We start from the raw sequence: 27,380 nt of genomic DNA on the forward strand, positions 1-27,380 counted from the left end.
TTACCCGTTGGGTGAGCACCAGTGGCACATGAGACAGAGAGGGTAATGAGGGGTGAATATGATGAAATGCATTATATGTGTGTATGAAAATGTAATAATAAAAGCTATTCTTGTACAATTGATACGCACTAATTAAGTAGTAAAATTCTAAAAACCAAACAAGCCCAACTAGGACTCACCAATCTGGAAAAGGAAAACGACCTTTGCTCTCCATCCCATTATGGGGCCAGCAAACTATGCTGAAAGCAGGTGCGGACTGAGAGCAGGAAACGCAGAATCTCTTGTGGTGAAGCTTTGTTCTATTTTATTTGCTTGCCACACAGGGGCACTCAACTCATTTCCTGTGTCATTATTTCTAAAGACATAAAGCCTGACATTTTCATTAAGACTTACCATATCTATGTCATAAAATTAAATTCCGAGAGAGAGAAACAACCTGATGGCAATAAAAATGCAACCCAAGACTGGAGCATTATGGGAAACTCACAAACATGTGTCATATGCTTGCGTGAGTAAAAATATCACTCTCTTTTTCCTAAGTTCCCGGGCAGCATAACCCAGTCAAATAGTCATAGAAGATCTAGTTATATCCCCCAAGGGCCTAAATCACTTAATTTTCCCTTCAGACTTCAAGAGTTTCCAAGAAAATCATTCAACCATTATTGCACTGAGTGATAAAAAACGTGCTTGTGCCTTTATAATACAGGGTGGATGGATCAGGACTTGGTGATTTTTGAGGTTTAAATGCATGCTCAACAGTGTTAATTATAGGGAGGAGGCCACTTTATTTTATTAAAGACAGTCTAAACATGTCTGCTTAGAATCTCTGTATGACAAGGTTGTTTCCTGCCAAGAGAGTTCTACCAGGAAAAAAAAATGTGAGACAAGTAAAATAAATAAGCATGAAGCAATGAATGCTAGAAAAAGTAATTTCAATGGAGGCGGAAAGGAGAACATGAAGTCTAGTGAAGCATGCCATAATCCCTCAGGCCCAACTTTATTAAGTCTCAACTATTAAACCAAATTAACAATATGAATTGTTCTGTGCAATGGCTGAACACATCCATTCTGGAATTAGGCTACGCAAGTTTAAATATTGACTATTCTTCGTCCTCATGCCCTCCTTAACTTTAGTCAATTGCCCTCATCGTGCTTCCCATATTCTTTATGGTTATTAACTGGCTCCTACTAGATTATTAGTTCTATGAATAAGGCAAAAGTTCATGTAGTAGGTTCTACATAAACATGTTTTTGAGTTGAATAGAGTTGTTAGCTTCCTGATCATGGATAATTTGCCTTTATGTCTCAGGTTTTCCCATGTGTTAACTGAAGACCACTGTTAAGACTCAATGTGATTTTGGGAAAGCATCTTTCGAAAATTTTAGTGCCCAACACCTTCAAAATACTGGCTATTATTATAAGGGAAAATACCTGTCTAGAAAGCATACTGAAACAGGTAACTCAATAGGCTAGAGCCCTTTCTTGAAAAGTGACATTGTATTTGCATTAAAAAATGATCTGAAGTAAATCTAGCAAGAGTGTTAGAGTATGAATTATTGATCATGAATGCTTTGGCTAGTTTTATATTTTTCTCTGTATTTTTGCATGTCAGTGTTTTTAAAACATGTTCCATTTTTTAAATAAACTTTCCTATGGATGACTAGGTGAGTCTCTGCACCTCCCCTACCATGCTTGTTAAATCTAGAAAGGCAAGCTTGTAATCCTTGGGATGTTGGCAGGTGAGTTCTAAGGCTGGATCACAAACAAACAAATAAGCAAAAACCAAACCAAACCAAACCAAACCAACAACAACAAAACATCCACTACTTTCTGTTTGCTCTTTGCTTGCTGGAATACTCATGCTTGGAACTCTGGGCATCATGTAAGCCATTTGACTGCTCCAAAGCAGTGCAGTTCATTAACTTGGTCCTGTAGAAAGGCTATATGTAGGCATTTGGTTTGACACTTTGAGATTTTGGATTCTCTTAGCCAAAGCACTTGACATGTGACTGAATAAGGCTTCAGGCAATCCCAGCCATCCCCCACCCAACCATCGTAACCACCAGCCTTCAAGTATTCCTAGCCAAAGCTCAACACCATGGGGCAGAAGGAACTCTTTCCACTGTCTCTTCTGAACTCCTGACATGAGGAACCCATGAACAAATTGAAATCACAGTGCTTTGTTTGAAATTTTTCATAATTTAAAGAAAGACCATTCTAAGGAACATCTCCCTGCCCTCACTCTGCCACCCTCAATTCAGGTTTAGGTTACTTGAAAAAGATCCAGAGTGTGCCTCAAGAGTAAGTGGCTGCATCATGATGTCATTTAATGGGCACTGAGTCTCCAAAACACATCACTCCCTTTTTAGGCGAAGATGTGCTTGAACCCACTAAAATCTAAAAATTCCCCCAAAGGCATAGAGACAGGAAAGGAATGGGGACACAGAAGCAGTTTTTGCGGCCTGGGCATCCTAGTCATTGGGGCTTTTGCTGTATCCTCTGAAGCTCTCTCACCAAATGAATTTTTAATGTAAAATAAAACAACAGCAGGGAGCTATTCATCATATTACTTTAAATTTTCAACTCATCAGTAAGCCCACTACCTTTCCTGAACTGTGAATTATTTGTTGATAAACTTGGCAACCATCTTGTGACTACCACAATTATATTGTAGAACATTGCCATCTGTATTGGAACATTTCAATTAGAAATAGGCTATAGATTAGTGATTCGTGGTCATCAGCTAATTCTTTAATTAGTAAAACAGCCTCTATTATATAAAGAAAACCCATGGCATTATTCAGCTGCCAAACATGACTCCAAACATGTGCAATAGTTGGAAAATACTTCACCCATTAACACTTTCTGAGCAGATAGAAATAAATTAATTCCTTGTCATTTTAAGTAGTTAAAGTATAATTTTGTTCTATGTAAGCATTGAAAATATATCACAAATTGAATAGCCTGTTTGGATTTAAAATATATGTATGTAGGAAGTCTCAATACCCCCAAATTGCTCCCATGTGTTTTGATCTTTGAAAAGTCCTGGATGTCATTAAAAACTAGCATTTTAGCTGGGCATGGGGGCATGGTCGTACACGCCTTTTATCTCAAGCTTGGGAGACAGAGGCAGGTGGATCTTTCTGAGTTCAAGGCCAGCCTGGTCTACATACTAAACTCCAGGACAGCTGGGGCTACACAGTGAAACCATGTCTCAAAAAAAAAAAAAAACCTAACATTTTGAGGATTAAGGGAGCGAAGTGATATAGGAGGGACAGAGTTTAATGCAGGAGTTGTCGTTAAAGTCCTTTCTTAACTTGAGGTCCAGGGAATGCTTAATTTTTTTAAAAGACCCCTGGGAGGAGAATTCGGGGGTCCAGGAACAACAACAGAAACAAACCATGGAGTCCGTGAAACCTCTCATGCGGTCTACTCATCTTTCTAATTTTTGCAGAAAAGGGGGATGCAAGACGCTGAATTGGGTTGAGATAGCCTTTCCAGGATGTGAATATCCTAGTGCAAAACTGAACTCCCCTCTTTGAATCCAGGCAGGCTAGCAGCATACAAGGCTATCACTCTATTGCACAACACCTGTCTCAGGACAGTAAAGGGTATGTGTCAGACTGTACATCACCCCCTTGTCTGAAGTACAAAATCTCCCAAATGCCCTGACCAGCAGAGGGCTCTACATGACCTGCAATGGAGACTACTCAGAAGGGCCTCACCAAGAGATGACCCCAGGGCTACCACTGCTGCTGTTGTTGCTGCCGCCATGACCACTTTACGTTGAGGAAGAGGAGGAGAAGGAGCAGGAGGAAGAAGAGCAGGAAGAGGAGGAGCAGGAGGAGGAGGAAGAGGAGGTAGAGCAGGAGGAAGAGGAGGGGGAGGAGAAGGAAGAGGCAGAACACCTTTCAGTGGAAGACAGCTCTCCAAGGCAGGTTGGTCAGTGATTTCTCAACCTTCTTATGCTGTGAACCTTTAATACAGTTCCTCATGTTGTGGTGACCCCAACAATAAAATTATTTCCTTGCTACCTCATAAATGGAAATTTTCTACGATTATGAATAGTAATGTAAATATCTGATATGTGACCCCTCCCAATGGGATTGAGACTCACAGGTTGAGAATTTTTGTCTTAGGTAGCTTAGTGATGTCCTGCACTGCCTACCTCGGCCTCTCCTAGAGCCCCACAAATATTGATCAGTAGGGTTAACGTCTTTTACGTGCCAGCCTTTCATTCTCATCCGTGTTCTGACACTTTTTTCTTTTCTTCCCTCCATCAATGTTTCTGAATCCATCTTTCTTGTTTCTTCAAATCATTTTTCTCTTTTTGTACTAGATTTCCCCTTTCACCTCTTGGAATTCTTATCATCTCCTCCTCACTTCTATTCTTTATTGTCCATTATTTGATCTTTTGTTCCTTTCTCACTTAAAAAAACTCACTTTCCCATCTCATAGTCTTTCTTGTCTCTGATCACGTAGTTCTGGTTTCTTCCATTTCGTTGTACTAACTCAGCATGGACACCACTCTTTAACCATGGCTTACACACTGGTAACTTGTGAGGCAAATTTGGTTCACAGCTTTCTTTGGCAGATTTATTCTTACTTAACTGTTAATTTTAAACAACCAGGAGATTTCTTTTTAAAAATTCTGAATGTCAAGCTTTACTTGAAAATACAGTTTCTTGTAACTCCATCGGGCAGAACTCAGCTAGGCTACCATGATGACAAGGTAGACACTCTTCAGTGAGCCACAAACTCACCAAGAATCATTCCCTGACAACATTAGTTTACCTGGTTACCCCCTCTCCAGCCTCTGCTTGCCTTCTCCTGGCTTTTGCTGTGATGGGCCAGCCAGTGCTGAAGTCCCTAGTTTCTGAAGTCATTTTCCAGCAGTAATCTCTCTTTAGGAAATCTCTCAAATTGTATAAACATCACCTTATTTTCCTCATCTATAATGACAACCATTTAATACCTATTTCATGAATTTGAGATATCAAAGGATATAATGCTTGTAGTATGATTAGCACACAATCTAGCAAACAGTGGGCCATTGGTAAATGGAACTTCTTGTCTTTCTGCTCTTATTTACATCTTCCAAACTGATATTCAATTTCTTATCTTCTATCTTCCTTCAGTTTTTCACCTCTTTATTCACTTCAGGTATATGTATATGTTTATACTTTCTAATTACATTTTTCTGCTCTTATTTTCTTTATGATTAACTTTATCAGATTTAGAATCACCTAGGATACTGGTAAGAAAAGCCTGTGGGTATGTCTGTGAGATCATTTTGAGAGAGAATTTAACTGAGTGAAGAAAATCCATCCTGAATTTAGGTGGCTCCATCTTACCAGATGGGGACCTAGAAAAAATAAAACAGAAAAAAGGAGAAAGTCATTAGAGTATGCTTCCTGGCTGTGCTGGCTTGAATGAAAATGCCCCCATAGGCTCTTAGAGAATGGCACTATTAGGAGGTGTGGCCTTGTTGTAGTAGGTGTGGCTTTGTTGGAGGAAGTGTCTCGTTGGGGGCAGGCTTTGAGGTCTCAGAAGCTCAAGCCTGCCTAGTGTTTCAGTCACTTCCCGATGCCTGCAGATCCAGATGTAGAACTCTCAGGTACCTCTCCAGCACCATGTCTGTCTGTCACATATGGTATTTGCAAAATTTCTGATCCATGCTGTGAGAGAGATGATAATCTCACAGGAAAATGCAAAGGGTCAAAAAACAGTGTGTCCTGCTGGAAACCAATTATTCCCAATCACGACTTTGAGTGATGAGTGAATATGGTTGCTTTTTGCATTGCAACCACCCTCACCGTCCTGACTATGAAGTAAATTACATATTTCCTTACCCTGTTTTATTATCTCATAATTAGCTGTTGTCATTTAACTTAAGACTATATAGAAGACTCAGAACTAGGGCAAAGAGTTGAATTGGGAGAGGAAGAGGAATTGGGATGAAGATGGAGTTTGGTATTCTGAGGACAGCCTCAAGGTTTCATAGTACAACCTGTGTTGATTTTGTTATTTTACAAGACATCAATTTAGGCCATGGAGTAACAGACTAATATTACAGATAAACAATTCATAGTTCTTTACACAAGATTATATATTAAGTCTCCACTGCATGAAATGAAATGATCTGGCAGCTACTTTATCCGTAGACACGAGCAATCAGGAACATCTAGGTTATCCACTAATAAATGTGTGGACTGCATAACTGCTAACTCCCCACCTTATCCCATGCTATTTCTAGCATAGTTTTAGTTATCATATGAGAACCTTGTCTTGGGAATTATCAAACAAGAAATGAAGGAATTTAGAAGACACAGTGTGTGTGTGAGGAGCCATAAAACTGAGGATTTCTATGAGGCTGTAAAATCAAAGAAGCACTGAGCCAAGAGAAGCATTAAATAGGTAGAAGAGCTAAAAGCTGTTTATGTTTCTAGAGGGATCAATAAAAGACAACTGATTCCTCTTCTCTACAATCTACAAACAAGGGTTTGCTCAATGAAACCAACGTTAAATAAAAATGACACAAGAAAAATGAACTACATTTGTCCATAGTTCCCCTTTAAAAATCACTACTTTAAGAAACTGTAAAATGTAGTGACAAGGTTATGCTTTAATTACAGGTGGGGTGAATTCAGCTTTAATAACAATTGCATCTTTTGCCAGAGTAAAGGAGAATTCATCTTCATGCTTCACATTCCAAGCCCATAACTTGGTAAGGTAGAGGAAGGTGAAGCTTCAGAACAGGAATCTTGGCTCCTGAGAAGGGCCATGCACAATGAGAAGGGCCACGCACTGAAGGCTTTTTTTAATTCTGTACTGAGTCCTTGTAATCTGGAGCTTGGCCAAACTAATGGGTCACAGTTCCACACAATTCAGGTTTGGAAATGACATTTAAAAGGTCATTTTGCAGAAGGGAATAGAAGTCAGAAAGTGACTTGTTTAAGGTTTCAATACTCCCTTGTGTACCATGGAATTATGTCTTCATAGACCCAACAGAAGTCGTGTGTGTGTGTGTGTGTGTGTGTGTGTGTGTGTGTGTGTGTGTGTGTGTGTATGTTAAAAGACACTGAATTCATGTAAGCTTTTGAACACATAGCTTCAGTTGCTTCCCTCTTCTAATCATGCAGCTGATTGGGAGTTGTGGCTCAGTGAATCAGGGTATCATCATACTAATATGTTATTAGTAGCCCAGAGTGGGGTTATGTGGCATCAAAATTCACAATTTTAAATGTAGTTTCCACTTAGGGCATAGTGCTTCAACAAAGCTAAAAATGTGTTGTTACTCAAGCTATCATAAGTTAGAGACCATCTGAAACCAAAATAAATATTTGATGTGCTGGTTTGAATTGACCAGATCAGTGGTTCTCAACACTAGCTACCAGAATGACATAAGTACTGGACATTGAATAATTAGAATGAGATCTAGCTGAAAACTAAAGCTTTGTCCTACTAGTCTAGAGATTAACTAATTACTTAACAGATTTGGGGAAAATAAGGAGTTCTGAGTTTGGAGAGACAAGGTGTCTAGGGTACTCAACTCTTATAAAGTTTATCAATTTCATTAAACTCTCTCAAGACTTTCACATCTAATATGGGCAATTGAGTGCATCCTGACTGAACTATCTACCTTGCTTTGCCTATGCACTAGACTCTTTTTGAGATCCTTTTAAAATATCAATATCTAGGTAATTATAATATGCATCCATAAATGAAAACCTCTGAGACCAAAGTTTTGAGATTGGGAGAACTACTTCCTTTCAAAGCCAGCCCATAATTGTCATTCAGGAACACAATTAGATTAAAGACCACTGTTGAACTCTGATAAAGTCCCAATAAAACTTTTAGGCTTGATTTTGCTTTCTAAATAAGCCTTTCCTACAGCTATGCAGTAGTAACTCACTGTTATTTTTAATTTGCTGTTATTTAAAGTCTAATCATGTTTACTGCATAGCCATGTGATTATTGGCTATTCACCTCTCTCTCTCTCTCTCTCTCTCTCTCTCTCTCTCTCTCTCTCTCTCTGTGTGTGTGTGTGTGTGTGTGTGTGTGTGTACACGTGAGCTTCTGCGCACGTACACATGCACGCATGCATATGTGTGGTTCTGGACAAGTCCCAGCGTGTCGTCTATGTTAGTCAAGCATGCTATTGCTGATCTACATTATCAGCACATATTCATAGGTCTTCTGTGATGAGTCTCTTCAACATATGCTCATTTCAGACTGTTTATTATTAATCATTTATATTACATACAAGATCTTACCAAATTTATTATTATGTGTTACTCTGGTTTGAAGAAAAAAAAAGCCTTTCTAACTTCCAAAGTGATAGTATTGGAAGGTGATTGGGTTATGGGGATGCAATCTTTGTCAATGGGATCATGTGCATGTAAAAGTGGCTCAAGAAGGCTTGTTCATGTTTTCTATCACTTAAGGACACAGGGGAAACACACTGTGTCTGAACCAGGAAGTAAGCCAGCAGACTTCATCAGATGGCTGGTACCGGTTTGCTGAATTTTATGTTTACAGTTTTGTAAATAGAACTCACTTTTTAATAGTATATACAATTGTTTGCTAGTATAATAAATCTAACTGATTTATGTTAGCATTGTAACATGTCACTTTGTTAAATCTATTTATTAGTTTGATAAATTGTTTTCAAATTTTAATATCTTTGTGTGAGTATATGTCCATACATGGGCTCAAGTGTGTGTGTACTCGTGGTATCTGCAAATATGTATGTGCAGATAATGTTACATGCAGAGGCCAAGGAAGGAGCATGGTTTCAGACATGCATTTGATTCTACCAAACTTTATATTTTTGTGCTGGGGTACAAATACAGGTCTGCATACTTGCTGCTGAGCCATCTCTGCAGAAACTCCTTAGAATTTTATACTTAAATGGTTATACCATCTGCAGATAAACGTGATTTAATTTTAATTCTCCCTTTCTGAGATGTATGCCTTTTATCATCTTTGTATGCTTTATTATGATATGTCAGACCTTCCAAAAATCCTCATTTAAACATTAAACACTATATCAATGTATATTGGATTATATGTGCATTTTTTCTCGATTTTCCTTGTCAGATTCATGAAGTTCCCATATATTATTAATTTGCTTCTAAATTTAATCATCAAAGAATGTTAATTATGTCAAATGTTTCTTTTGCATATATTCATATAATTATAATTTTTCATTTTATAGTCTTAGGATATACTTTTCTTGGTACTGGATTGTTATTCTATTAATGTATTGTTAAAGTTCTACTTACTAATACTGTATTAAGCATATTTATGCCTGCACTCATGGAAGACTCTTGTCTCTCATTTCTGTTCCTCCATTATCTTGCCAGATTTTGATGTTGGAGTTACATTAAGTTCATAGAATGCTATGAAATTTGTCTACCCTTTTGTCTTTTGCCTGAATGTATAAAGTTCATGTTGTATGTTACTTAAATGTTTGATAAACATTATCAATAAAACAATCTTGTGCCAGAAGTTTTCAGGAGAGATGTATACTAGTATATTTTATTTCCTGAATAGAGGTTTGGATTGTTTTTTTAAATTATTCGTGTGTGTGTGTGTGTGTGTGTGTGTGTGTGTGTGTGTGTGTGTGTGTGTGTGTGTGTGTGTAGAGTGAACAATGAAGTCAGAGACAGTGTTGGATCCCCTGGAACTGGAATTCCAGATGTTTGTGAGCTGTTTGATGTGAATACTGGGAACTGAACTCTGGTCCTATGCAATAGCAGCACACATTCTTAATCTCCTCAGCCAACTCTCTATCCCCTTGTATAACTTTTGATATTGTATTTCAGAGTCATTTTTCCAGTTCACCAAATACACTGAATTTCTTAGCTGCAAGTTCAGTTCCTTGTTGATATACTTTTAATATTTGCACTTTAATATAATATACATAAATTATGCTTTTCTTTCCCTTTTTGTTTTTGTTTTTTCGAGACAGGGTTTCTCTGTATTGCTTTGAAGCCTGCCCTGGAACTCACTTTGTAGACCAGGCTGGCTTCGAACTCACAGAAATCCACCTGTCTCCGCCTCTCGAGAACTGGGATTAAAGGCTTGCTTTGTCTTGATCATTTTTGTTAAGACGATATAGTTTCATTGATTTTTAATGAAACATTTCTGACTTTATCAATTTTCTGATTTTTAATATAATTCATTGTTTCTCATCTAATATTTTAAATACTCTATTTTGTTTCCCAATATTTTTCCTTCAGACATCTTTTTGACAATTTTAAGTTAATTTTACTAAGGTCAGAGAACTGCATGTGTTGATTATTAAAATGGCACAAACAGAATGTCTTGTGACGATAGAGTTATGGTCTTACAAGTCTGAAGTCTGGAAACTTGAGCACAGAATGTTCCTTTAATCATCCTTCCTCTGACACCTTTGGGGACACCCTTTTCTCATTTCTTTTGAGTTCCTGGTAGCTTCTTGGCAATGCTCAGTGTTCCTTTGCTTGCAACATTTGGGGCTCTGCTTTCATCATCACATAATGTTGCCCTCATTACATGTCTATGCATCTCCTCCTGCCATATTGATTGAAGGCCAACTTTCCTCCAATATAACATCTTCTCTCCTTACCTGGTCACTCTGATGATCTGGCTACAAATAAAATCATATTCAGAGGTACTGCCAGTTAGTATTCCAACACATCTCTTTGGGGCTCAAAATTCTCCCAACAATATCAATCTTTTAAAATTGTATTGAAACTGAAAATAAAGTTTCCCTTACATAATCCATCTTGCTGAATGTATCATGGGCACTTGAAAAATTATATTCTAAAGCTTAAGGATATAGTGCCTTAGAGATATCAATTGGGATATTGTGAATAATGATGTTGCTTGGGTGATATTTGACTCAAATAATATTTTTGTCTATTATTCAGTTACTGAGAAAGGAATGTTTAAATATTCACCTATGATTATCATTTTAGGGATAACATCAAAATCTCAGGAACATTGAAAAAGAGGGGACAAAAAGATTGTGAGGACTAAAGGACCAGGATATAACTTATATGTCTCCTATCCTTTGCTTCTTTACGTTCTGGGAACCTCTTCTCCTTTTCTAGTATCTACAATTGACCCAAACTATTCTTTTGGTACTTGGTTCAGAAAAATCACCAGTTTTCTATCAGATAATTAACTGGTTCTATGACTAAGACTAAAGGCCTGCCTCCCAGGAATGAAACTTTTAAAAAAGGAAATTCACCATTTGCACTCATTACTTTCTATATCATGACCATGAATGCAATATGGCTGGCTGCTTCAAGCTCCTGCTGCCTTGACTTCATTGCCATGAAGGACTGTAACTTGAAGTGTGACCTAAAATAAATCCTTTCTCCATGAAATTTCTTTTGCATCACACAATCAAGAAAAGTAACCAAGAAATATACTATCTCAATTGTTGGCAATTAGAACAACAGTTAACTACTCTCAATTACATATTTCTGTGTCAACTTATAATTGGCTTTAAGTTATGATAATAGGTCTAATCTCACCTTGTTCCTCATGTTCTTTGGACTACAAGCAGCCAAGGACATACATTTTTCATGTTTAAGGTAAAAGTACCAGAAAACAAAATGAACTATACAAGCATATTTTAGGTTTTTGTTTTCACCACTTCCAGCAATATTTTATTAACTGAAGCAAGGTTTATGGCCAAGACCAATATAAATGAAATAATATAAAACAATTTGCTCTTGCAGCATAGAAAAAGAGAAAAGATGATAAAATTCATAGACAAAATAAATATAATATTCCTGATCTTATTTCTACTTTTGTCCATTAGAATGGAATTTGCCAAAGCCATGCTTTGTCTACTATTAAAATTTCAAGTATGAAAAATGGTACCACACACAAATGGGTACAAAATAATTCTTTTTTGAAAATATGCATGATTGAAATACTGATGGAATTACTTTGTCCCTTCTTTCTGTAATAGCATCTATTTCAAATTCAGTCAGTGACAGTGTGGTAGGACTTGAATGTGGTTTCCTGAGGAGATACTAGTGAATGCACATTCTCAGTGTGAAAGGTGAGAGGGCAGAGACCTCAAGACTCAGTGGCTCTCTTTGAATCATTAGAAGTGACTGTAGTTTGAGAGAACATGGCCTGTTGCTCTACTAGGTATGCAGCCTTCTACATACAAAGCAAAGACAATGACAGACAGCCTGCTGAACGTGTGTGACTCAAATAAAAATAAAATAAAATAAATAGCTGTGGTCATGGTGTGGAGTCAATGAATGAGAAACAGAATCTTTTTTTATCTTCAAGCAAAAATTCTCTATGTCATATCTCATCTCTGCCAGATCCTGTACTAAGATAGTTAGCTGCTTCGCAGGAAAGTGGTTAGAACAATTTTCTTTAAAATATTGATAATTGATAAAGGCATATTATTTTAACCACTTTACCATTACGTGGGTAGCCCTAAATCTTAAGCAGAAAATAGGTGAGAATGAAGCTACGTGGGGACAAATGACTTCTTTATAATAACATTTTTATACACACACACACACACACACACACACACACACACACACACACACTCACACACCAATGTCTAGGACCTAGCCACAAGATGCTGATTGAATTGTTCTAGGGATTAGGAGTTTTCAAAAAGAGAAGTTCCTCAAGCAATTCTAGCATGTAGCACAGCTTGAGACCCACCACTTAGTGCTCAGTTATCACCACAAACTAATAAGGCCATGATGGATGAGAGCACTGCAAAATTTCTCTACGCTAGATCTTCCTTAATCACATAATAACATATTGTTATCTCTCCCATCTTTAAACCAAAAACCTCTACTTCTCCCTCTAGGGATGGTTTTCTTTTTTCTTTTTCTTTTTATAGAATAACTCCTGGAAAGGGTGGCCTGTTTCTACCCACTGATTTCTTTTCCCCGCCCCCCACTGTTCTGAATACATTCTAATAAGGTTTCAGATTCCACCACTCCTCCAAATCTGCTTCTCTGAAGATTATCAGAAATATTCACTTGGTAAAATGCAAAAAAAAAATTTAACAGCTTTCAGTTGAGCCCTTGGCATACTTTCCCACGGCTGGTCATTCCCTTCTGCCTCCTTCACTTGATTTCTAAGATGCTACTCTTGCTTTTCGACTTCACACCTCAGCAGCCATTTTTTCTTGAGTTCCCTTTGCTGGCTTTGCCTTGCCTTTCTGACTTCTAAGTGTTAAAATTCCCAAAGCTTTGTAACACTTGTTTCTTAGAGATGTCTTAACAGTATACACTATCAATGCATTATGATTCCAACTATATATTTGACACACTTTGAAGAGATAAATAAGAGATAAATAAAGAGATAAATAAAATTGACCCATCTAATAATTACCACTGTAGACTTTCTCATCTCTGTATATGGCAACATTATTTTTCTTTAGCTAAAGTCCAAAATTTTGATGCTATCACTTATATCCAACATATTAGAAAATGATGTTGTCAAGTCTATACTAAAATTGCACTGATAATGTGAGCCCATCTTAGTACAACCACTGTGCCACCTGGGTCCTAGCCAGCATCTTGTCTTATGTGGAATAATCTAGTATCCTTCTAAATGATATGCTGATTGCATCTTGGTCCATATTCAGTCTGTTCTCAATATAGAAACCAGAGTCATTATATCACAAGACAAATCACACAATATTTTTGCTGAACTTTGCTCAAAAGTTCATCATGTCCCTCGATTAAAATAGGCATCAAAGGATTTATCTTGGTCTCTACAATGTCATTTCTCTACCAAAATCTTCCTTTATCCTTCCTAGTTTCTCAGGTCTCCTTGCGGTTGCCAAACAGGGTCACACCTAAGAATCTTTTGACTTGTTCCTTTTGCTTGAAACAACAAACTGTTGCTTGATATTTACATGGATTAATCCTTTGGTCACTTCAAATGGTTCCTTCTCAGTGAAGTAAGTCATTCTGTCTAAGAATTTCAAACTCTATCCACAGCTTGATCATTTAAACTATCTTGTCTCCATTTCTGCTTAACCTAACCTACTTGTAACAAGGTTTACACTTTATTCATCTTGTCTCTTATCTATTACTTCCACTATTATGAAAAAGTATATTCCCAGGAGACATTTTTTTCTGTTCTTTTTCTAATTTGTTAATCAATGTTTCTTGGAGCCTATAACAATGCTTGCCACCTAGCTTCTGCCCAAATGGATATTTGTTTAAATAATGAATACATGGATCTCCAACTGCCTGACTGAAGACCTACTGTACCATGCCTACGCACCCCACCACAAGTGCTCTCCACATAGGAACCTCAGACTTTCTGCTGATAACTCTACCCACTCTATTACTGGAGTACCTCAAGTCTTACCCTCCTACTGGCCCCTCCTATTCAGATAATTTGATTATTTTCTCTTATTGTTTTCAATATCCTTTCTTTGTTCTATACATGTAATTTTTTTACTGCTATATGATGTGGGGAGCTTCTTTTCTCCTGTCTAGTCAGTGTTATATATGTTTTTTGCACTTTGATAGTCAGATCTTTCTTTAGATTAGGGAAATTTTCTTCTATGATTTTATTGAAAATATTTTCTGTCCCCTTGACCTGGATTTTGTTTCCTTCTTTCATGCTTATTTTTCATAGTTTTAGTCTTTTTATGATGTCTCAGAGTTCCTGCATATTCTGACTGTAATTTGTTTGTTTTTTGTGTTTGTTTTTAGATCTTTTTTGAATGAATAATCTATTTCCTCCACTTTTTCTTCAAGAACCAATACTTTGTCTCTTCCACTTGTTCCAAGTCTCATATAAAGGTAAGCCCATCAAAATAAAAGCTGATTTTTCAACTGAAATTCGAAAACTGAAGGGCTTCTTCCAATGGTATTTATACAAGTCATAAAGACCACATACCTCAGTACACCAAAGGTGTCAGTTGTAATGAAAAGGCAAAAGGAAAACTTCCCAGGATAAAACCAGCTTTAAGGAATTTATGATGACTAACCCAGACCTATATAAGATACTAAAAGAAATAGTTAAGTGTTAATAGAAAATTTAGCATAGCCAAGAGTGTACAAGGAATAAAGAATTCCAGAGCAAATAATCAAAAGAAGTCTAAGAAAATACCACAAAACAACAAAATAACATGAATTAATATACAATGATCAGTAATAACCTTTAATATTAACAATCTCAGTACCCAAAGAAAAGACACAGATTAACAAATTGGATTTGAAATAGAATTCATCTTTTTGTTGCTTCCAAGAAATACACATTATCATCAGTAGACTCCAACTTCTTGGATAAAAGGATAGAAATAGAGGTTCCAAGCAGATGAAACTAAGAAACAAGCAGGCATAGCTATTATACCAAAAGTATTCAGAAAATATGAGGCACATTTTATACTCATTAAAGAAAAAAATCAAGAAGATACTGCAATCTGAAACGCATTTAAACACCGCAGCATTCAATTTTATAAAAGAATATAATTGTATAGAAAATCATAGGTTAACCACAGCACTAAAATGATGGGTGACTTCAATATCCCATTCTCCCCAATTGTCAGATCACCTCAGAAAGCTGAACAGAGAAACTCTGGAATTAAATGTCATCATAAACCAAATGGGACAAACAGGTATCTAGAGAGCATTGTCCCTAAACACTGAAAACCACATTTTTTTTCTCAGCAGCCCATGTGAATTTATTAAATATGGACAGCATATTAAGAAAAGAAGTAAGTCTGCACAAATAAAATAAAATTGAAAAAGAATCCTACATTCTATCTTACCATAATGGAATAAAGTCATTTATCAGTAGCAATTATGGCCATTAAACAAAATCATGGAAAATAAATAGATAATACACTGCAGAGTGATAACTGGGTGAAGAAGGAAATAAAGCTAGAAATTTTGAATTCCTAGAATTGAATAAAAATGAAAACACGACATGCCAAAAATCTCTGGAATACCATAAGGGTAGTTCTGACAGGAAGGTTTATAACAATTCAAATTAATAATTTAATGGTGCATCTGAATGCCTAGGAAAAATAGGAGCAAAAGGCATTCAAAACAGTCAATGGGAAGAGATACTCAAAATCAGGGCTAAGACTAAGAAAACAAACAAAAAGAAAAATTGCAAAGAATCAATGAAACAAAGAATTGACTCTTTGAAACAACAAACATGGTTGAAAAACTTTAGCTGAATTAAGTCAAAGAATGAAAGAGGAACTCAAATTAATAAAACTAGAATGAAAAGAGAGACATAAAACAGACACTGAGGAAATTGAGAGAATGTTTAGGTCATACTTCAAAAATCCACATTTACCAAACATAGTAGTCAGGCCTTTGATTCCAGCACTTGAGAGGCAGAGGCAGGCAGATCTCTGAGTTGGCGGTCAGCCTGGTCTACAAAACTGTAGGGAGCCGTCCCTGCATTCTCCATTACAATGATGGTGCCTGCAGGCACTGAATGTAAATTATTTCGCAGGCGCTGGGTAATTATCCATTTCCTTGATCTTTGCCTATCCCGTGGCTCATATGGCCTGAGGAGCTGAAGCCATTCATAGGGTGACACGTCCCAGGCGGGGATGCCAGCCTTTATTAGGGGACGGGATTCTTGGCTTGGGGTCTCCACTCTGGTAAGCTTATGCTCTCTCTCTCTCTCAAGACGCATTAAAGCTTTCCTGCAGAAGGATCCTGTGTGATTCTTGCCGGCGAGAATATAGCGCGGGACACAAAACAAGTTCCAGGACAGCCAAAACTACATAGAGAAACCCTGACTCAATCCCCCTCTACCCCAATCTATATTTTACAAAACAGATCTAAAATAAATGGATGAATATACATACATATATATACATGCATTCATGCACACATATGTATAAATATACATACATACATACATACATACACACACACACACACACACACACACACATATATATATATATATATATATGTTCTTCCAATGTTAAATCAAGATGAAGTAAATAATTTAAATGAACCCATAATGTCCAATGAGGAAGAAATAGCAATGAAAAATCCCCACATAAACCTTCCAAGGCCAGTTGAATTCAGTGCAGAATTATATCAGACCTTCAAAGAATTTATGTCAACACTCTTGAATTTACTAATAGAAATTAGTAGAAAAGGAAGTAACACTTTCACTATCTTTTACGAACATAGATGCAATTTTTCAATAAAGTATTCGCAGAATTAATTGAAGAACACAGCAAAAAAAGATTATTCACCATGATCAAGTTGTTTTCATCCCAGAGTTGATGAGACGATTTAACAAAGATAAATTAACAAACTTAACAAACGTAATTCACCACATAAATAGACTCAGGGACAGAAACCACATAATCATCCCATTAGATACAGAAAAAGGCCTTTGACAAAATGAAACATACCTAGGGAAGAACATATTTTAACATAACAGCAACATAAAGAAAATCTTCAGACAATGTCATGCTAAATAAAGAATTGCAAAACATTTCACTAAAAGTAGGAACAAGGCAAGAATGTTCAACTGTCCTTACTTTGTTTGTTTGGTTTGGTTTGGTTTGGTTTGATTTTTTTTGAGACAAGGTTTCTCTGTGCAGCTCTGAAGGCTGTCCTGGAACTAGCTCTTGTAGCCCAGCCTGGTCTCGAACTCACAGAGATCCACCTGCCTCTGCCTCCCAAGAGCTGGAATTAAAGGCATGTGTCACCACCGCCCAGCTATCTATCCTTATTTGTAATGGATATGGTTCGATACTTAAAATTCCTTAAAGTCACCATTAGAAAACTAATAAAGCTGATAAATCCTTTCAGCAAAGTAGCAAGATACAAAACACAAAAAAATCAGTAACTTTCCTATATACAAGTAACAAAGGTACTGAAAAGAAAATCAGAGAAAGAACCCCACTAATAATATTCTCAAAATACCATGAAGTCAATCTAACCAAGGAAGTGAAAGACATGTATGATTAAATCCCTAATATAACTCTAAGAAAAGAAATTGAAGGAGGTATCAGAAGATGGAAAGACATCTCTCATGTTCATGGATTGGTAGAATTACTATTGTGAAAATGGCCAGCCTGTCAAAAGCAATATCCATACTCAGTGCAATCCCCATCAAATTTCCAATGCAACCCTTCACAGGCATTGAAAGAATAATCATGAATTTCATTTTTAAAAGACCCAGTATACACAAAATAACCCTGATAAAAAACAAAAAAAGTAACAACAACATCTAAAAAATCTTCTGGAGGTATCACCACCTCATATTTCAAGTTATAATAAGCTCTAGTAATAAAAACAGGATGGTGTATGAACTCACAGAGACTGTGGCAGCAGGCACAGAGCCTATACAAGTCTAAGTCAAATATGGTCCTGGAGTTGAGAGAAGTCCCCATCGTTAACCCACAAGTATCCAACTGATCATTGTTCATAAATGAAAAATTAGTTTTCTCTAATGGAGCCTCACTGGATATACAAACCTCATTTAAGGGCAGGCCCCATGGACAGCAGCATATGGCCAACACAAAACAAACTTAAAGGTACTTTTTGAGTTTTTGTTTTTAACATGACATGTCTTTTGCTTGTATATCATCATTTCTATTGTTTCTGATTTTGTTTTTATCCCTTTTCTGTGTGTGTGTGTTTGTGTTTGTGTGTGTGTGTGTGTGTGTGTGTGTGTGTGTGTTTGTGTATGTGTGTGTGTGTGTTTGTGTGTGTGTGTGTGTCAGAGTCTGTACATGTTTCTTGCGCTTCTCCTTTGTTTTTTCTGTTTGGTTTTCTCTTTTGCCCTATTCTGGTTTGTTTGTTTTTATTTTATTTTGTAATTGTTGTCACTATTTTAGATGCCTATTTGTATTCTAATGATAGTGAGAAAGAAAGGGTAGAGATTTGGGTTAGTGAGTAAGTAGGAGGTATCTGGGAGGAGTTGGAGGAAGGGAAACCGAGAATATAATGTATCAAAAGGTATATTTTCAATAAGAACTAACAATTTTCACAATAAATATATTCTTTGCCTACTCAAAAAAGAACAGCATGGTGTTGGCTGGCATCAAAACAGTCACATTGATTAAAGGAATAGAACTGAGGACATATATGCTCCTACAGCCATCTGGATTTTGAGAAGGAAGTCAATATCACACTTTGGGGAAAAAAAGCACATAAGCACATTCATCAAGTGGTGCTGGTCAAACACTATAACTACATATAGAAGGATAGAACTTGATTTTCATTTCTTAAACTGTACAAAACTCAACTCCATATGCATCAAGAATCTTGACATAAGATCTGATACCTTGAATTTGACAGATAAAAAAGTAGGGAATACTTTTGATTCATAATCATAAGAAAGGACTTTCTGAGTAGGATTCCAGTAGTGAAGGCATCAAGACCAACAATTGATGAAAGGTACCTCATGAAGCTACTTATAGCAAAAGATGTAATTATTCTATAGAAGGGGCAGCGTAAAGAATGAGAAAAAGTCTTTTGAATCTATACATCTGACAAGGGGTTATTATCTTCATACAAAGAACTAAAAAATCTAGATATCAAGAAAACAAGCAACTTAATTAAAACATGAGTCATAAAGGGACTAGAAAGACAACACAACAGATAATAGTATTTGTTGATCTTGCAGAGGACCTGGGTTTCCAGGGGATCCAGGACTTCTATGGACACATTTGTGCAGTGCATACATATTTGTAGGCAAAACACCAATACACACAAAATCAAGTAATCTAAAAATGTATAAATATATGCATGTTTGTAACAATAATAAAGACAAAGAGGCTATCAACTTGGAAGTAAGTTAGGTGGTAGGGCCTGGAGGGAAGAAAGAGAGGAGGAGAAAGTGATGCAATTCTATTTCAATTCAAAACATATTTAAGAAAAATTACAAAAATCAAATGAGACACTGAACTAAACAAATGATAAAACACAAATGGCTGAGAAGCTTTTTTAATGTTAAATATCCATAGCCATCAGGGAATTTCAAATCAAAACTACTTTGAGATTTCATTTTATCCCAGCCAGGATGACTAAGATCTAAAAAAACAAATGGTCAAAAGAATACTGGCATGAATGTGGAGAAAGGAGAACACTTATTCACTGCTGGTGAGAGTGCAAACTGGTGCGTTCACTATGGAAATTACTGTAGAGAAGTAATTCTCTACAGGTGGGCGGGACCTGTTTGTGTTAAATAAAAGATGTCCTGCATATCAGATATTTACATTACAATTCACAACAGAAGCAAATTCCAGTCATGAAGTAGGGAAAAATAATTTTATGATTGGGGGTCACCACAACATGAAGAAAAGAAGGCTGAGAACCACTGTCTAGACCACCAACATGAGGAACTGTATTAAAGGGTCACAGCATTAGGAAGGGTGAGAACCACTGTCTAGACCATCAACATGAGGAACTGTATTAAAGGGTCACAGCATTAGGAATGTTGAGAACCACTGTCTAGATCATCAACATGAGGAACTGTATTGAAGGGTCACAGCATTAGGAAGGGTGAGAACCACTGTCTAGATCATCAACATGAGGAACTGTATTAAAAGGTCACAGAATTAGGAAGGGTGAGAACCACTGTGTAGACCATCAACATGAGGAACTGTATTAAAGGGTCACAGCATTGGGAAGGGTGAGAACCACTGTGTAGACCATCAACATGAGGAACTGTATTAAAGGGTCACAGCATTAGGAAGGTTGAGAACCACTGTCTAGACTACCCACATGAGAAACTGTATTAAAGAGCACAGCATTAGGAAAGTTGAGAAACACGGCTAGAGTCTCTCCAAAAAGTCGTAAATGGGTCTACAACATGGCCCTACTATAGGCACATCCAAAGGACTCTATATCCTATTATAGAGATACTTTCACATCCATGCTTATTATGTTTTATAAAAACCAGGAAATAGAAAGAGCCTAGAAGTTCATCAGCTGATGAATAGATAATGAAAATGTGGTACATTGACACAATAGTATACTATACAGCTGGTAAGAAAAATGAAATCATGAAATTCACAGATGGAGCTATAAACAATCATTCTAAATGAGGTAAGCCAGACTCTAAAGAAAATGTATATTTTCTCTCATTTGTAGATGCTAGCTTTGAATTTTCAGTTACGTGTGTTTCATTTAGACTACGCATAGAAATTAGGAAACTGGTAAGGGGCCATGGTAGAAGGGAAGGTATATAGAACACAGAGGTTTGAAGGAGAAAGGAAAATAATGAAACAGAGAGGGTATAATGAGAAGGAAGGTGAGTGTGCAAGGTACATAAGGTAATATGGGAAGGGATGACTAATACTAAAGATTTTTTTGAAAAAGTCATATGAAAACCTGCTACTGTAGGAGCTTCCTAAAACAAATTCATATATATATATATATATATATATATATATAATATATATATATATATATATATATGATCTTGTCCATCCTGCGGTCTGCACGCAGGCCAACTTGGCCCCTGAGGACCAAGAAACCCTGAATCTGCAGAGATTGCTGGGCTACTCCTACCCCACTCAGGGCAGAGGTGAGCTGCTTTGGCCCCTGCCTTGGGCCCAACTTCTGCCTGGCCACTCTGGGCACTCCCGTCCTGGGATCTGCAAGCAGGTTGACTCGCCCCTGAGGACCAAGAAACCCAGAGTCTGCTGACATCTCTGTGCTAGTCCAACTCCCACCCAATTGGAGAGAAAGTGCCTTAGAACTGCCTGCACCCATCTTGAGACCCATCAGAGCATTGGACCCTCTTGCACCCACTGGAAGAGAACCTTGGACCCATACATACCAGGAGAGAAACAGATACCACGTGCACCCACTGGAAGAAGAGATGGGATGACAACAATATAAGAACACACCCAACAACAAAAAAAGGAATATGACCCCACCAGAGTCTAGGGACTCTACACCAACAAGTCATGAACATCCCAAAACAGATGAAGCAGAAGAGAGCAACCATAAAAACAACTTCATGTAGATGATAGAGACCCTAAGAGAGGAAATGAGAAAATCCTTCAGAGAAATGGAAGAAAAGACAAACCAAAAGATGCAAGAAATCAAGAAAAGCCAAGGAAATACAATTAAACAGCTGAAGGAAACAGTTCAAGACCTGAAAACTGAAATAGAGACAATAAAGAAAACACAAACTGAAGGAATGCTGAAAGTGGAAAAGTTGAGTAAACAATCAACCACAGATGCAAGCATAACCAACAGAATACAAGAGATGGAAGACAGAATCTCAGACACGTAAGATAAACTAGAGGAAATAAATTCATCAAGCAAAGAAAACCTTAAGCACAACAAATCCTTAACACAAAATACCCAGGAAATATGAGACACAGTGAAAAGACCAAACCTAAGGATAATAGATATAGAAGAAGATGCAGAAACCCAGTTCAAAGGTGCAGAGAACATATTCAGCAAAATCACAGAAGAAAACTTTCCCAACAGAAAGAAAGACATACCAATGAAAGTATAAGAAGCCTACAGAACACCAAATAGAGTGGACCACAAAAGCAAGTCCCCTCGTCACATAATAATTAAAACACCAAACGTAGAGAATAAAGAAAGAATATTAAGAGCAGCAAAGGAAAAAGGCCAAGTAACATATAAAGGCAAACCTATCAGAATTACACTGGAATTCTCCATGGAAATTCTGAAAGCCACAAGGACCTGGCTTTCAACTCTAAGAGAACACGGATGCCAGCCCAGACTACTATACCCAGCAAAGCTTTCAATCACTGTAAATGGAGAAAACAAGATATTCCACAACAAAACCATATGTAAACAATATGTAACCACTAATCCAGCTCTACAAAAAGTACTGGAAGGAAAACTCCAATCTGAGGAAATTAACTACACTCATCAATTCACTGGACCACCAGACAGAAACTTATCAAAGAGACAAAGGAACTAACAGAAGTTATGACCCAATTGGGATTAACAGACATCTATAGAACATTCCATCCAAACACAAAATAATATACCTCCTTTTCAGCATCACATGGAACCTTCTCTAAAATCCACCATATATACAGCAACATAGCAAACCTCAACAGGTACAAAAAATGGAATAACCCCCCTGCGTCTTATCAGACCACCATGCTTTAAAATCAGAATTCAACACCAACACGAACTACAGAAAACCTACCAACTCATGGAAATTGAACAACATGCAATTGCACATACCTGGGTCAAGGAAGAAATAAAGAAAGAAATTAAAGACTTCCTAGAATTCCATGAAAAGAAGACACAACATACCCAAACTTATGGGACAATTTGAAAGCAGTACTAAGAGGGAAGTTCATAGCTCTATGTGATCATATGAAGAATCTAGAGGATAGTCACACCAGAGAGTTGACATCACAACTGAAATCTCTAGAACAAATGGAAGCAAATTCACCCCTGAGGAGTAGGCGCTAGGAAATAATCAAACTGAGGGCAGAAATCAATAAAGTTGTAACAAAGAAAACAATTCAAAGAATCAATGTAAGAGTTGGTTCTTTGAGAAAATCAACAAGATAGACAAACCTTTATCCAAACTAACCAAAAGGCAGAGAGAGGACATGCAAATTAACAAAATCAGAAATGAAAAGGGGGACATAACAACAGACACTGAGGAAATCCAGAGAATCTTCAGGTCATACTTTGAAAACCTATACTCCACAAAATTGAAAGGAAATGGACAATTTTCTGGACAGATATCACTTACCAAAATTGAATCAAGAACAGAAAGCAACTTAAACAGACCTATAACCTCTAAAAAAATATAAGTAGTCATCAAAAGTCTCCCAACCCTCCCCCCCAAAAAAGAACCACCCAGGGCCATATGGTTTCAGTACAGAATTATACCAGAAACTCAAAGAAGAGCTAATATCAATATGCCTCAAATAGTTCAACACAATAGAAGCAGAAGGTTCATTGCCAAACTCTTTGTAGGAGGCTACAATTACCTTGGTACCCAAGCCACACAAAGACACAACTAAGAAAGAAAACTACAGACCAATATCCCTCATGAACATTGATGCAAAAATACTGAATAAAATACTGGCAAACCGATTCTAAGAATATAGCAGAAAAATCATCCAACATGATCAAGTAGGCTTCATCCCGGGATAGAGGGTTGGTTCAACAGACAAAAATCCATCAATGTAATCCACCATTTAAACAAACTGAAAAAGAAAAACCACATGATCATCTCACTAGAGGCTGAAAAAGCCTTTGACAAAATCCAACATCCCTTCATGATAAAGATCCTGAAGAGATCAGGGATAACAAGAACATACCTGAACATAATAAAAACAATATACAGTAAACCAACAGCCAACATCAACTAAATGGAGGGAAACTCAAAGCTATTCCTCTAAAATCAGGAACAAGAGAAGGCTGTCCACTCTCTCGATATCTCTTCAATATTGTCCTTGAAGTTCTAGCTAGAGTAATAAGACAACAAAAGGAGATCAAGGAGATACAAATTGGAAAGGAAGAAGTCAAGCTTTCACTGTTTGCAGATGATAAGATAGTCTACATAAGTGACCTGAAAAACTCTACCAGGGAACTCCTACAGCTGATAAACACCTTCAGCAAAGTGACAGGATGCAAGATTAACTCAAAAAAAATCAGTAGCCCTACTTACTATATATGGATGATAAATGTGCTGAGAAAGAAATCAGATAAACATCACCCTTTATAATTGCCAAAAACAACATAAAATACCTTGGGCTAATGCTAACCAAAAAAGTGAAAGACCTGTATCATAAGAATTTGAGTCTTTAAAGAAAGAAATTAAAGAAGATACCAGAAAATAGAAGGATCTCCCATGTTCTTGGATAGGCAGGATCAACATAATAAAAATGGCAATCTTGCCAAAAACAATCTACAGATTCAATACAATCACCATCAAAATCCCAGCACAATTCTTCATAGACCTTGGAAAAACAATTCTCAACTTTATATGGAAAAACATAAGACCCAATATAGCTAAAACAACCCTGTACAATAAAAGAACTTCTGGAGGCCTCACCATCCCCAATTTCAAGCTCTATTATAAAGTCATAGTCCTGAAAACAGCTTGGTATTGGCACAAAAATAGACAAGTAGACCAATGGGATAAAGTTGAAAACCCTGATATTAACCCACACACCTATGAACACCTGATTTTTGACAAAGAAGCTAAAGCTACACAATATAATGAAGAAAGCATCTTCAACAAATGGTGCTGTCATAACTGGATGATGGCATGTAGAAAACTGCAGATAGATCCATGTCTATTGCCATGCACAAAACTTAAGTCCAAATGGATCAAAGACCTCAAAATAAATCCAGCCACACTAAAGTTATTAGAAGAGAAAATAGGAAATACCCTGAATGAATTGATACAGAAGATCACTTCCTGAACATTATACCAGTAGCACAGACACTGAGATCAACAATAAATGAGACCCCCTGAAACTGAGAAGCTTCTGTAAGGCAAAGGACATAGTGGACAAGACAAAATGACAGCCCACAGATTGGGAAAAGATATTCACCAACCCCACATCCAACAGAGGGCTGATATCCAAAACTTACAAAGAACTCAAGAAGCTAGTCTCCAAAACACCAAATAATCCAATTAAAAAGTGGGGTACAGAACTGAATACACAATTCTCAATAGAGGAATCTAAAATGGCTGAAAGACACATAAGAAAGTGTTCAACTTCCTTAGCCATCAGGGAAATGCAAATCAAAACAACTCTGAGATACCACCTTACACCTGTGTGAATGGCTAAAATAAAAAACACCAATGACAGTTTATGCTGGAGAGGATGGGGAGAAGGGGGAATACTCCTCCACTGCTGGTGGGAGTGCCAACTTGTACAGCCACTTTGGAAATCAGTATGGGGATTCCTCAGAAAAATGGGAATCAGTCTTCCACAAGATCCAGTAATTCCACTCTTAGGCATATACCCAAAAAAAGCACATTCATACAACAAGGACATCTGTACAATGATGTTCATTGCCCCACTATTTGTAATAGCCAGAACCTGGAAGCAATCTAGATGCCCCTCAGCTGAAAAATGGATAGAGAAATTGTGGTACATTTATACTATGGATTACTGCTCAGCAGAAAAAAAAATGGAATCTTGAAATTCACAGGCAAATGGAAGGAACTAGAAGAATCCATTCTGAGTGAGGTAACCCAATCACAAAAAGACAAAAATGGTATGTACTCACCCATATGTGGATTTTAGACATAGCGTAAAGGATTACCAGCCTACAATCCACACTGCCAGAGAAGCTAGTAAACAAGGAGTAACCTAAGAGAGACAAACATGGTCCCGTGGAGAAGGGGAGAGGGACAAGAGCAAATGGTCTCTGAGCAAATTGGGAGCATGGGGGTTAGGCATATGGCACTAGGAGAATGAGAAGGAGAGAAGAAGAGGGGTGAGGAGGACATGATGGGCCAGGGAGGTTGAGTTGGGCAAAGACCAGAAGAGAGCAAGATAAAAGATACTGTAATAGAAGGAGACATTATAGGTTTACAGAGAAATCAGGCACTAGGGAAATGTCTGGAGAGCTACAAAGATGATGCCAACTAACAATCTAAGCAGCAGGAGAGGCTACCTTAAATATACTCCCCTGATAATGAGATTGATGACTAACTTATATGCCATCTATAGCCTTCATCCAGCAGCTGGTGGAAGTAGAAGCAGACACCCACATCTAAACCTTGAACTTAACTGGAATCCAGTTGCAGAGAAGGAGGACTGATGAGCAAAGTGGTCCAGGCCAAGCTGGTGAAACCCACAGAAACAGCTGACCTGAACAAGGGAGAGCTCTTAGTCCCCAGACTGATAGCTGGGAAACCAACATGGGACTGATCCAGACCCCCTGAATGTGGGTGTCAGTGAGGAGACCTTGGAAATCTATGGGGCCCCTTGTAGTGGATCTGTACTTATCTCTAGCATAGGAATGGACTTTGGGAACCCATCCCACATGGAGGGATACTCTCTGAGCCTAGACACAAGGGAGTGGGTTTAGGCCCTATCCCAAAGGATATGACAGACTCTGAAGACTCCCTATGGAAGGCCTCACCCTCCCTGGGGAGCAGAAAGGATATGGGATAGGTAGGGTGTTAGTTGAGGGGGGCAGTGGAGGAGGGGAGGGAGAGGGAACTGGGATTTACATGTAAATTAATCTTTCTAATTCAAATAATTTTTTAAAAAAAATCTTAAATGGACCTAATCCTGTAATGGAAAGATCATGCCCCTACCATAGAGCACAGACTGATAAATAAAAATTCCAGTGCCAAGAATTAGTTACTTTTTGGAGTCTTTCAGTGAAATCCCATAGACGCTTAAAATATTACAGGCTACTCCCACTGTTCTGTTCTTCATGGAC

At 37.4% G+C, this 27,380-nt stretch overlaps 1 protein-coding gene across 4 annotated transcripts in view; it reads left to right on the plus strand.

The window, feature by feature from the left end:
• The first annotated feature begins 3,806 nt into the window (after window positions 1-3,806).
• Chrdl1 (chordin like 1) overlaps window positions 3,807-27,380 on the plus strand; it is a 159,447-nt gene continuing 135,873 nt past the window's right edge. For 2 of the 4 annotated variants that reach the window (XM_035450122.1, XM_027433626.2), the window contains exons 1-2: window positions 3,808-3,938; window positions 14,721-14,810. The gene's annotated coding sequence lies outside the window, so the exon portion shown is untranslated. Of the gene's footprint in view, window positions 3,939-14,720; window positions 14,811-27,380 lie in introns of all 4 variants that reach the window. The other 2 variants (XM_027433625.2, XM_027433624.2) reach the window with 2 other exon arrangements.

The sequence above is a fragment of the Cricetulus griseus genome, chromosome X, assembly GCF_003668045.3.
Source record: "Cricetulus griseus strain 17A/GY chromosome X, alternate assembly CriGri-PICRH-1.0, whole genome shotgun sequence".
In the NCBI taxonomy this organism is placed as follows: Eukaryota; Metazoa; Chordata; class Mammalia; order Rodentia; family Cricetidae; genus Cricetulus; species Cricetulus griseus.